Source organism: Balaenoptera borealis, assembly GCF_965194805.1.
Source record: "Balaenoptera borealis genome assembly, chromosome: 4".
NCBI classification, from domain to species: Eukaryota; Metazoa; Chordata; class Mammalia; order Artiodactyla; family Balaenopteridae; genus Balaenoptera; species Balaenoptera borealis.
Genome location: NC_138861.1, coordinates 89,870,944 through 89,883,095, shown reverse-complemented (window position 1 = coordinate 89,883,095; position 12,152 = coordinate 89,870,944). Strand labels below are relative to the sequence as shown.

The 12,152-nt window shown below is 34.7% G+C and overlaps 1 pseudogene across 1 annotated transcript in view; it reads left to right on the top strand.

The window, feature by feature from the left end:
- The window catches only part of LOC309628325 (short/branched chain specific acyl-CoA dehydrogenase, mitochondrial pseudogene), a 33,804-nt pseudogene extending 21,652 nt beyond the window's left edge, over positions 1 to 12,152 (top strand). Inside the window, exon 1 of the transcript in view lies at positions 1 to 12,152. This exon is cut by the window's left edge and continues 21,652 nt beyond it. The product of the transcript in view is annotated as a short/branched chain specific acyl-CoA dehydrogenase, mitochondrial pseudogene (transcript).

The following is a 12,152-nucleotide window of genomic DNA, read 5'->3' as shown; positions in this document are numbered from 1 at the left end:
TCTACTGGGGACATTCTAGCTTTTAACACTGAGCAGAGGTTATACATAAAGGAAACGTGGGTAGGCGTGTTAACAAAAGCAAGCTGAGAACAACAGAAGGTAAGGGCAATTAAAACTCCCAGAACAATCACATGGTAGTTCGTTTCAGTTCAATTTATTTTCTGTTGTATTTTGCTGGGAAATATGGCCGTTAATGAAACATAAAGACCAAGCTTTATTTTAATAGTTTTCCCCCTCTTTTCTCTCAAGTCTCTCTGTCTCTCTTTTATATACCATAGCTCAATCTAATATTCCACCCTCTTTTCTTCCCCTCTCTAAAAGGAGGCAAACTATACTGACAGAAGAAAAGATTAAAACGTTGCTAAGTGGAATGGTCAAAAAATTTACAATTACCTGGACATTTTAAGAAAGATGAAATTAGTTGTTGATACAGATAACATGAGTTACAGATAATTCATTTGTCCAATACCTAAGCCCTATATGGACATCCTGGATCTTGGCAGGTGAAAGAGGTGTTTATATCTCAGGAAGCCATGAGAGTGTCTGGTGCCTAGGAATATTAATTTTCTTCCTCTGACAAATATTTTTTCAATAATGTTGTGAAATTTAGTTCAAATTATTTTCCTAACATTCACATACTCACTGAATTTTTTTGTTTTTATGCATATACTTCCAAAAAATACGAAAGTTGAATTGCTGAACAAAAGCAATGAGTTCTATTATACTTTTACATCAATGAGGGTCGAGTTAGGAGACAAAAAATACACTAGTAATTTAAACAAGGAATCTTTATTATAAAGAATCATTAACTTATACAAAGCCTTTAACTACTAAAAGAGGTATAAGGAACTCTATGGAGTCCAGAATTTGCAAGTGCAAATAAACACGTTATACTATTACTAAGTTGAAGGATACTGGACAGTGAAAGAAACTGAGGACTTAGGAGAGGTTCCTCCATCCAAGGCTGAGATTTCAAACTCTTTGCAGAAGGCATGGCTAGAGAGAGACAAGCAGTCTTCCAGTGGCAAAAAAGCTTTCTAGAGGATGCAGGCCAGTGCTGATTTACAGAAACGGTCTGCCATTGCCAGAGGAAGTTGGCAGTTGTGAGCTAGTCTGTAGAAGTAAGTTACATGTTGGTGAGACAGTTGCCTGAGGTCTCAGCTGGACCTTCTTTAGAAGCAACCTCAAAAAGGATAGTCAGTTGCTTGATGATGGATGAAGTTCATCTGTAAAAGCAGCCAGCCAGGTAGGAAGAGCATGGCTTAAAAGTAGGAGCACAGCTCCTGTGAAAGACAGTGAGGCTAGAAACTGTCTATAAAGTCTCATGAAGTGAGAGCCACCAGGCCTCACCTCCTGCACTGGATAAAATATGGAGGCAGCACCCAACCTGAGGGAAGTGGCTTCTTGTCACTATCACCTCATTATGTCGCTCCAGCACTCGTTATTGAAACAAAAGCCCAACAATGTACCAGCTAGAGAAATAGAAATACGTACAGGGTCCACAAAACTGGGAAAAAGAAGGTTGGGTTTGGAGCGGAGAGACTATAAATGATAGCTGGCCCAATCTTTTATCACTGGACACCTTTCCTTAAAAAATTGAACTTATTATCCTTAGAGATTACTGGAGAGGGAATCTAGATCAGTGCTTTATTCTACCATTTACTTTGCCATTTATTGTACCTTTTATGTTCCTCATTTAAAGTAATCTGGAGGCATGCTAGCATCATTTCAATACCAAAACATATGATGACAGTCTATTAGGTTGAAAGAAGAAACCTGTGTTTACTTGATTTCAACCAAATATTTTAATAAAATGCTTATTTTGGCAGGTTCAGGTACCTCCTAACCAATAAAATCTGTGCACGTATGCCTTTCTAAATTTCTTCCCAAATATATATGTTTATATTAGTGGGGACATGGGATTAGAAATAGGAAAAACATATATACATATACATATAGAACATATATACATATATACATATAATGAAAAATCATTCCCAAATGTGATTTTAGCCTATATTTTGACTTATTCTCAAGAGATTAAAATTAAAGACATTACTGATTATAGAATTTCAGATATTGTTCATTGCATGTATTCAGTTAAAAGAAGATTTATCAGTGTCCAGAGACACTTGTTCACTCACTATCATAACTGGATAGTGACAGATTGGTCTAGAACTAAAGTCTCATGCTTTAAATCTCAGTTCTTTCTTCATATTGTGTGCATTAGAAAGAGCTAATAATATGTACACAGTTTACCATACCATCCTTTCAGAATCAAATAACACGGCCTCTCACCAGCAGGGATACAGTGACATAATAAAATATTACTTAAAGCCCATGTTATGTACATTTTACTTCACATAAAATAGTTTATTTTAATCTAAGTAATTTAAAATCTCTAGCTCAGATTTCTTTAAAAATTAGCAGAACATGTAACCTGATGAGGAGACATTTAAAGGGGACTTATATGTCAGGCCTCTCTTCTAAAATTTAAGCCACCTCATTTTTCCTTTTTTTTAAACTTTCTTTGCTAAATATAGGTTATTTGATCTTATTTTCACATTCCCTTGAGATCTTAAGAAAATAATTTTTCCTTTTCTTTGGTTGATGAAGAAATGGCAGGAGAAAATTAAGACTGATAGCACAATACATCAGAGGCTCAAGAAACTACCTGAGATATCGCTGCACAGCCGTGTGACAAATGCCACTCACCTCCCTTGCCTCCTTTAAAATGTTTCTTTGTTTGATATAAATGATATAGTAGTCACTATGTAAGGACAGACTATGACCAGAAGTCAACTGCATTAATGTAGCAGACACTTTATTCCTAGGATATGTAATTTACCTCTTCTAAAGAAAAAAAAATCGCCATATTCTGGCATACTTTAATCTGTCAGATTTCTGGGTCAGATGACTTTCTTAAAGTGGATAGGAACAATTTATTCATAGGAAGCCAATGTACTGGACTTTAAGGTAGAGTGATCCATTCATATTTTTAAAAGTTTTAAAGTTACATTCAGATAGGAAAATGGCCAGTGTAGAGTATAGGAAATACATTTCAGGTACGAATGTTAGAAAAAATTTTCTTCCGAGAATGTTATACCTTCTCTCAAGAATAAGCATACTTAAATATGAATCAAATATATAAACCAACTTCAGAGAAACATTATAAGATCATTTTCTATTCCCTGCCAGGGCAACACTTCCAGGCACTGTAAGTGATGTCAAGATCATATAGCATCAATAATCACACTCTTTGGTTAATGTGAATTGGAGACTTTGAAGCTGAGGAAATTAAATAGGGTATATTGATTTAGTATTTTTGAGCCTATATTCCCCAGAATTTAGAGGAAGAATGGAGCCCATAACTGTTATTTGGTGCTATTTTTGGTCATTATTTTATACATACACACACACACACACACACACACACACATATATATATGCACACACACACACATATATATGTGTATATACAACCATAATATTCCAGGAATTGTGCCAATACCACAGACATTTATATAGAGAACGGTTCTTGCGTTAATACAATTGCCTATGAAAGGATCTTTAGGAAATGCTAGCTATAGGCAAAATACCATTTTTCCCCTTCTAATCCAAACAGGGTATTGGAACCTTCATATTCGAAGCGTCAACACTTACCTAGATGCAGACTCGTTAGAAGTCATTCTTAGGTCTGTCAAAGGTGTCAACATAGCATCTTACTCAAGAAGTATGTTTTGATCACTCATAGTGTAACCTTAAACACTTCAACAGAAAGTTACAGAAATAAAGCCAGTAAGTTTGATTCATTTAATGCAGAATGCATTTAAAGAAGCACTGTGATCATAAACAAACTCTAGCTATTATCTACCTCTTCAAGTGGATGAAAAATAATACAACTTTCACCCAATATGTGCCAAACAAAAGGTGCAATGAAAACTGGCATTGAAGTATATGAGCTTTCTGACAACAGTATTAGTCACATCTTACACACTGACCTTTGTGGTGGTAGGGATATTCAGTAAGCTGTTACAAGGAGTTGGCATTTTCAGATGTAATGAATCTCTTTAATGTCTGCCACCTGCTTAACAGGAATACCATCTCTTGACTGATGAGTTTCCAGTGATGTAAAAATCCACTCAACTGCTTTACGGATTTTGCCACTATTCAGAAGACACAGTGGCTATCTCAAGGAGTTAATAATGATATTACTTGCAGCCCCAAGACACAATTATCTGTAAGAAGACAATGGAAAGAAGTGATGATTGACTAAGTTAAACTCTTTAGGTATAAGTGCCAATGGAACATGGCTATTATTCAGAACAAGTGCTTCATATGAATAAAACTTCATTCTCAGGGGGGGCTCCAAAAGTTCAGAGGCTAGCATGTTTAAATTAGGCTCTCTCTCAGTTCAATGTCAGCTCCTAATCCTGTTTTTGATTGAAAGGTATATGGCTTTCAGCATTTATCTTTATTCTGATTTATCTTAATATACTCAAATTCTTGAATTTAATGAAATGGATTAATGGTGGACAGTTGTGCTCTTCATTCCTCCTCTGGCTTATCTGAGCAACTATCCACAGTTTTCATTAAAACTTTTCTAAGTTGGAACTTAGGTTATAATATCTGACTGTATTATCTAACATACTTCAATAGTAAAATGTGCTGTTTGTTAATTCATGTCCTTCTTTTGTATCAGTGCTTTAGCACAGTATGGAATTAATGAAACCTCAATGTGATACATCCTTTCTCTCACCATAATAAGTTGCTCTAGCACATACTCACGGCATGAGAGATTGTAAAGTGATTTATTTTTTAAATCACTTTACAATCACTCTTGGAAACCCAAAGATTAGGCATGTATGCACATGTATTTGTAGATAACCATAGCTCAGAAGTAAAATTTGAAAGAAAAATACTACAGGTTCATTATATACAAAAAAGAATGATTGCCAAATCAGAACGTGGGTTTTTAACATATTTTAAATTTATCACCATGTGTAGCACTCAAGCTTTGTTCATTTCTCCCAACACTACAAAATAAATAACAGTATAGATATATTTTTAGATGGGGGTCTAGGAAGGATAATTAAAATGCAAAATTTACAATTTATTTATGATGAGAACAATCCACAGATCTTTATATACATCATAACTTTTCATGTTATTTTAACTATTCATGGTTCATGTTACTTTGATCTATTGTTAATTTAACAAAAAAAATCTTAAGGCTTGAAGAGACCTTAAGGATTTTCATAGGGGCTAACAAGTATATTTCCTAGATGAGGACTTTGTGGTTAATAGAGGCTACACAGCTTGTCTACAACAAAAGGAAAGCAGCATGTGCAGGCCAAAGACTAGAACGCAGACCTTCAAACTTTCCACTATTTCTTTTCCTCTGCATTACATCCTTTTCTGTGGAATGGTATGGAAGAGATATTATGTTATTCTTTAGTCACTATGCTAAAGACTGAATATTTATGCCCCCTCCCCACTGCCCAAATTCATATGTTGAAACCTGATACCCAATGTGATGGTATTTAGAGATGGGACCTTTGATTAGGTCATGAGATCCCATGTCAAAATACCATCACATTGAATGAGATCAAAAGACACTCTGAAGAGACTCTTACCAAAGAGATTCCAGAGAGTTCCCTCTCCCCTGTTACCATGTGAGGACACAATGAAAAGACTGTGTATGAACCAAGAAGCTGGCTCTCACCAGGCATATCTGCTAGTACTTTGATCTTGGACTTGCCAGTCTCCAGAAGTATAAGAAATAAATTTATTTTGTTTACAAGTTACCCAGTCTATGATATTTTTGTTAGAGCAGCTGAAACAGACTAGAAATACACTATCAGACATTTAATTTTCATTTTGTTTATCTTGTTCTGTCCCATAAACCTAATATTTTGCTATTTACTGTGTACATATACAAACCTAACAAATGCTCTTAACTATTCCTCTCCTGATAAATGTTTTGCCGTGGGTTTGCATTCAGTAAGTCAAAGGAATAATTTGTGTATCAAGTAGTAATATTACCCTGGTCCCAACTTAATTCTGAGTCACAAAACCTTAACAGGAGATATAATAGGAAAATATGTTTTGTCACTATTGAAAATGTGTGTGATTTTTAGATTTTAAAATAGTACATATCTTTAAAAAAATATCTTATGCTAAAGAAATTGCAGAAACTTAAAAACATAAATATACTTAAAATGAAAAGAAGAATTATAGGGTGATGGTCCTGGGGCGCAGATGGAGGGAGACACGGTTCGGCTGCTGTGTGGCAGCGCACTGCTAAGAAGAAACTTCCCAATTTGCCTGTCTTCCTGGAAAAACCCTCCTCATGTCTTAAAATCTTCCTAGCTTTGAGAAGCTGGACTCAGAGCAACAAATAATGGCCTACGCTATGCCCCTCTGCAAACATTTACAGATGAGGAGAGGATGATAAAGAGCATGGTTAAAAAATTTGCCCAGGAACAAATTACTCCTTTGGTTTCAAACATAGATGAAAATTCAAAAATGGAAAAATCAGTAATACGAGGATTATTTCAACAAGGGTTGATGGGTATTGAAATTGACATAAAATATGGAGGAACAGGAGCTTCATTTTTTTCCTCTGTCCTAGTGATAGAGGAATTAGCCAAAGTTGATGCGTCTGTGGCTCTGGTATGTGACATCCAGAACACAGTAATTAGGAAAATACGGAACAGAAGAACAGAAGGCTATCTATTTGCCCAAGCTAGCTACGGAACAAATGGGAAGTTTCTGCCTTTCAGAGGCTGGAGCAGGTAGCGATTCATTTGCTTTGAAGACCAAAGCTGATAAAAAGGGAAATTATTATGTCATCAACAGGTCAAAGATGTGGATTAGCAACGCCAAGGATGCCAAGCTCTCCATGGTGATGGCAAATGTAGACCTTACTCTTGGGTATAAAGGAATTACCTGCTTCTTGGTAGATTGTGATACTGAGGGCCTTCATATAGGGAAACCAGAGAACAAAATGGGAAGCAGAGCTTCTTTTACCTGCCCATTAACGTTTGAAAATATCAAGGTTCCAGAAGCCAATATCCTGGGAAATATTGGACATGGCTATAAGTAAGCCATTGGGGGTCTTAATGAAAATAGAATAGGAATTGCTGCACAGATGCTGGGACTGGCTCAAGGATGTTTTGACTACACTATTCCATATATTAAAGAAAGGGAACAATTTGGCAAAAGAATATTTGATTTTCAGGGATGCCAACACCAAGTGGCTCACATGGCCACCCAGCTAGAAGCTGCAAGATTACTCATACAACGCTGCAAGGCTTTTAGAAGCTGGAAGGCCATTCATTAAAGAATCATCTATGGCCAAGTATTATGCATCAGAGATTGCGGGCCTAATAACTGGCAAATGTATCGAGTGGATGGGAGGAGTAGGCTACACCAAAAATTACCCTGTGGAAAAACACTTCCGAGATGTGAAGATTGGTACAATATATGAAGGAACTTCAAATATCCAGCTGAACACCATCCCAAAGCGCATCGATTTGGAATACTGACAGCCACGGGAGTGGGACCCCTCCCTGGTGTCACTTGTGTAAAATTTTAAACTTTGTGCCTTGTTGGGGGCTGTGTTGAATGATTTTATTTAGGCCCTTCACCTTGGATCTGGAGGTAGACCTGTCCTGTTTCCTCTTTCCAATCTGCTTAACTTAGATGCAAAGAATCATTTTTAAAATTTGGAAAGAAATGCATCCATATTTTCTCCAAAACTATTTTTAAAACTCTATATGCATTATCATTCTAGCTTCAGGGTATACAGAATTTCACTCTATTAGAATTTGGAAAAATAAAGACAATATAAATATTTCTTACAGACATGGCTATTTTATATTCTTGTCATTGTGCATCAGTCAGAGAGATGTTTGTGCTAGTTGGCAATTCTATAAAAGAAATAGATTCAATTCTAAGTTGCTAAACTAGGTGAAACTGATAAAAATTTATTTAGAAAAATCTAAAAGTTTTAGTTCTGAATATTTGAAAATGAGTGGATTATATAATTGAAGAAAATATTTCAACAAAGGAAAGCAATATAATTTGTTACTATAATTTACCAGTATGAAAAGTGCATTTCTTTATGGTTTCAGTAGATCATTTTAAAAACAAGTCTCTGCATTGGTTTTCAAGAATGAAGTTTAAATAATTTGGTTTAATAATTAGAATATACTCAATATTATAATATTCATTTTATCTATGATACAGTATTTTTCCATCTTTAAATTGAATATTGTTTTCTCAAACTTAGTTATTGAGCTTTATCATGAATAGTAATTCAGAAATTATATTTTGGTTCAGTGATTCTCAAGAGGGGATGTCTTTTCCCCATAAAGGAGTGTATTAAAATCTTGTAAGGAATGAGGGATAGAAGGGAGCTGTAGAGTTCGAAAAGCATATTTGGTAATATATAAAATGACGTTTCTGGGAAGGCAAAAATAAATCTGTTGTTTTACAGTCAAATTATGGAAAGGCAAAGGTCAGCAAATATACAGCTGGCGATGCCATTTCTTCAGTATCAGGGATTCTCAATCAGGAGAAGAGACCTTGTAGGGTACAAATCCTCAGTCCCCTCAGGAGGGAGGAGGACAGTGAAGGGTGTTTTATACTTTCTGGAAGGGGGCACAGGTTAGAGATGTTGGAAAATGTTTCAAGGCTCATACAGTTGCTTAAAGTAATCACTGCTGTCAAAAGGGAAACACTTTAGTACTTTAATGAAAGGATAATGTTTATTAAGAAAACTTGACATCTTCAAAGTGATTTTGCTTTGCACATTCCTGTTCATCGAATTGGATTAATTTCTATAATGGATACCATAGTGAAATATTCAGAATTGTGTAAATACAATTGAGATAGGAATTACATTAAAATATTAGGAAGAAATACAGACAAATTTATTCCTTAGATTAAAAGAGATAAAGTCTACTTGATTTTCAGATGGGGAGCTGATGGAAGCCAGTCATTCAGTGTTTTAGAACAAAAAGACAGTAATCTGTTAAGGAAAATAGGGGATGGAGGAAATGCCTGAAAGGGGGGCTTGGACATCTTTAATTTCTGTGATTATGTGAGAGAGGTGGACTTTTCAGATAATGGAATAGAAGCCAACGTTAGTAAAAAGAATCCCAGCTTCCTCCTGTAGAGTTACAAACACGTGAAACTACAATAAGCCTCCTTCAGACTAGCAGCATGAGAGAGGCTCCCGTGTACATCTAGACCTTGAATTTATAGTTCATACTGATACAGTTCTAATTGTGTGTATATTTTTTGTGCAGGTTCACAAATAACAGTTGAAAATTATGTATTGTAGTTAATATCTGTACCTGCCTTCTTCTATTAGTGAATTGTGTTATTGTACCATTTACCAAAGAGGATGTTGTGGGTTTCCCCCATAGTTCTTCCATTATAGCTTTTCTTAATAACCATGACTTTGGGGGTCTTGAGTTTGTGTCTAGTGGAGGACAAACTTGTTTACCTCCTGAAGCTTGTCATTACTGTTTGTTAATTTGAGGATAGGGCTGTCATGGGGCTCAGAAGGAAGAGACTTGAACACAAGCAACAAGTCGTATTTGTGTGGTAGAGCTGGACTCATCCCAACTGCCAAGTTAGTATTGTTAGACATTTCACTTTACAACACAGAAATGAATCGGTGTCAAAGATTTTAGAATTATGGAAAGCTAAATCTATAAAGAGTTTAGAGAACCATCCAGCCAGCTCTCTCATTTTAAGAGTGAATGATTCATATAGTCCAGAATACTTGCCCAAGGTCATCCATCCAGGGCCAAAGATAAGACAAGGATCCAAATGTACTAGCTCCCAATTCAGTGATCTTCCTACTGTTTACTACTGTCTCTGTTCAACAAATTTTGGATTTCCTCCTTGTTATGTCTCAATACACTTATTGATTTATTTTAAGTTTAACTGATAAAGAATTAACACTTCAGAAGTGTTAAGATTGATCAGTGTCATTACTTACATATATTAATCACCTGCCAAACACACTGGCTCTGCTAGGATGTAGCTGGTATGTCAAATGTAAAGATTATTGTGTGTGATCACTTGGTTTTCTGATTATGATGTGTTTTAGTAAATGCACTAGTTATATCCTTGCTGATGTATTTTTGCTGATCTTTCATAAAGTGAAACTTTTGTTGTAATGGTACATATCAGACTGTAATCAGTGTTACAAAATCAGTATTCTATGGAGAATGAAAAAATAAAGCATTAACTGGAAAAAAAAAAAGAATTATAGAGCACTCCTGCTGCAGTATTTTATGACATATTTTGGAAAACCAGAAGCAGAGTCAGAATCAACTTTGAAGACTAAGAGAGAGAAAGTTTAGATTTTCAGAAGAACATATAGCCTACATCCTCCAATCCCCTCATTTTAATGCTAAAAATTAGGAAATGATCCTGATCCTAAATTGCTTATGGTCATGATGCTGGACCCTGACATACATGCCAATCTTCCAAGAGTCAACAAAGTCAATAAAACTTAAAGTGTTAAAAGTGTTCAAATATTTTAGACGTGGTCTGACATTGGTATACTTATTTTGAATTTTGCTTTGATAAATTCATATTAAGTTTAAAGGACAATTATTATTTAGTTAAGTGGTACAAAAGAAATCAACAATGATTAGTTTTTAAAAAGAAGGAAGAAAAACTGTTCTTTTGTTATTACATCTGAAATATATGGCAAATACGTAAGTCTGGTACTTTAATAATTTTTTACCCTGATGTGAATTTCTTCACTTTCAATAGCACTTTACTACATCATCTTTAAAATGAACATAAAATAGAGAGCAAGTTTTACAGGAGATCACAACATATTCCCATGAGACTCCAAATCCACATAGGCTACTGAAACACCTAAAACAAGTACTAAGAAAATAGAGAAAATTAAAAGGCACTACACAAGTAGGTGATGCTCTTGAACCAAATTGAAGCCCTCTGGGAGGCCTATACTAAAAATTAAATATTAAGCAATAATTTAAAATGAAGTTTGGCTTCATTTGATTCTGACGTATTATTTCAAGTTTATTCCTCTTTTTCTAAATTGAATGTTCTTGATTCTATCATTACAACTAATTCAATTAGTAAACCTAAAATCAGATAGTAAAGAGATACATGTAAGGGATGTTAAGTAGAAAAAAAAAATTGGTTGAATGGTTCATGGAAAAGCAGTATTAGTTGAAAGCCTTTTATTCTATGATGAAATTTGGTGGGCTTAAATTAATCCTAGCAGAAATCTGTTTCCTACAGAGATCTCCTCAGAACCATATACCCAGTATATAAATCCTCAAGAGCAACATCTAATAATTCAATTAAAAAAAAAACAAAAAATAGAACAAAACAAAGCACAACACTGTAATATCTACTTTCAATCCAGCCATTATGGCCAAAAGAGGATGGGCCAGTTTTCCATCCTAAAATCAGCAAAATAGAAGGAAAGAAATATGAGTGTGTCTGTGTGTGAGTGTGTGGTACAAACTTTGCACTGCAAAGATTGAAAGTTAAGCAACTCTAAACATAATTAAGAATTATATCTGCTATGATTCAAGTCATTTACACACCAATGGATATTCAGAAATCAATATTAGCAGTGCACAGACTTGAAACACATGAACAGACATGAGAAAAGAAGGAGCAAAACACCAACATTATCCCAAACAGTCCGCAGTAACCTCTGTCTAGGAGGAGTAAAAAAGAGACTGATAATCAACACTAAAAAACAATTGTAGTTATAATGGCTATATATATAGCAATTTGATTAAATGTAGGTCTATATTATTTTTTATGGATGTACAGCAAATTTTGAATTGTGTTGATTCAGAGGTCCTTTAATTTATTTTGGTATACTTTTCCATGATGTAAATATTTATAATAATCCAAATATTTAATTCTCCACTTACCATATGAGTGAATAGATAGATATTTATTTATATGATTTAGGTTTACCTTTCCTATCAAAAAGTAATCATCTTAAGGGAAAAAACTCTCCTATTCATCTTGTTTTACTACTTAGTAAAATGTCTGACATATATAGTATGTGTTAAGTGAATGTGAAATATTAATGGAATCCATTATATAATACAAGATTGTATAACAAT